This window comes from Octodon degus, unplaced genomic scaffold, assembly GCF_000260255.1.
Source record: "Octodon degus isolate 3935 unplaced genomic scaffold, OctDeg1.0 scaffold00277, whole genome shotgun sequence".
Classification (NCBI taxonomy): Eukaryota; Metazoa; Chordata; class Mammalia; order Rodentia; family Octodontidae; genus Octodon; species Octodon degus.
The window spans coordinates 549,235-550,629 of record NW_004524853.1 but is presented as its reverse complement, the minus strand read 5'-3'; positions in this window follow the sequence as shown (position 1 = coordinate 550,629).

The window sequence follows — 1,395 nt, the reverse complement described above, 5'->3', positions numbered from 1 at the left end:
TATATATATTATTTCCAACCTCAATTAGCACGACTCCTCAGTAATATCAAGTATGTGTGAAGCATGTTTTAACCAGAGGTTATTATAAGGATTAACTGTGCAAACATGAAATTAACTGAAGTTGATGTCTGGCTCTGGATCTTCCTAGCTGTGATTTAGTTTCTTTCATCTGTAAAATGGAAAGTATAGTAGTACATATTGTATCAGGTAGTTAGAAGGATTAAGTGAATATATGGATGTACAACATTGTCTGAATATGTATATGTTTATTTTTTACATACAGTATGTGTATGGCACTCAAAAGTTCTAAGCAGTTTTGGATAATGTCATATAATATTTATATTTAAACTTAATTTAAGTATCATCTTTATCAACCTATTTTATAAATTAAATGATTTTATCTTGAAAAGAGATAATTTCCTGAAGTTTACAAATAAATAGCTTGGATACTAGCCTAAGTAATTTATTTGCAAAGCCCCTTCCTTTAATGTAACATTAAAGGAATGTTCACTATTTATATGCATTTTCTGAACACTTTTTAGTTAATTAGGTTTCTTCCCTAATTAATTCCTACTTGTCTGGTTTGTTTATAAGCTTTTTAAATTTATGCTTTTCTTTAGTAGTTATAAGTCAAGCTATGAGTTATCCATTATTATATAATCAACCCAAATTCCAGGGGATTCAAACAACAGCAGTTATTTAGTATCTTGCACCATTTCTTTGGGTCAAGAATTTGGAACAGCCTAGCTTGCAAGCTTCCGCTTCATGCTGTGTTTAGGATTTTAATCATTCTGACTTGGCATGGCCAACCTATTTCCAAGGCAATTCTTTCACATGGCCAAGGATTTGGTTTTGATTTTAAAGGGAAATCTGAGCTTCTTTTTACATGGGATTCTCTGCAGATAACAAAATGATGCTTATGAATGAAAATTATTTTTCATAGTTGTTGAGGCTGGCAAGATCAATATCAAGGCCCTAACAATTGTACGAATTAACTAAGAATTTAGCTGGAGTTAAGAGTGTGTTTGAAGGCCTAAGAGTTGGGAAAATAAGTTGAAACCATGAAGGAATTCTATTTTTTGAGTTCTCTTTCATTTTAATTTTGGATATGGAGTTAAGAGTTGGTCATATTTCAGGAAGTTAATAGGTGATTTACACATCCTTGTGTTGTTTTTATAAAAATCTTGCATGATTATCAAAGCAAAGAGAGAGGAAAAATTATTTTCTCACTGGATTTACAAGTAACTATTATAAGGATTATTTAATAAAAATGTGTCTTTTAAAAAACATCAGTGCCCCATTGGCCAAGCAATGGCCGTGACTCATCCACATGGCTGACACTGACAAAGGTTCTACAATCTGAGGTACAGGATCTCAGGATAAATCCTGAGGGCA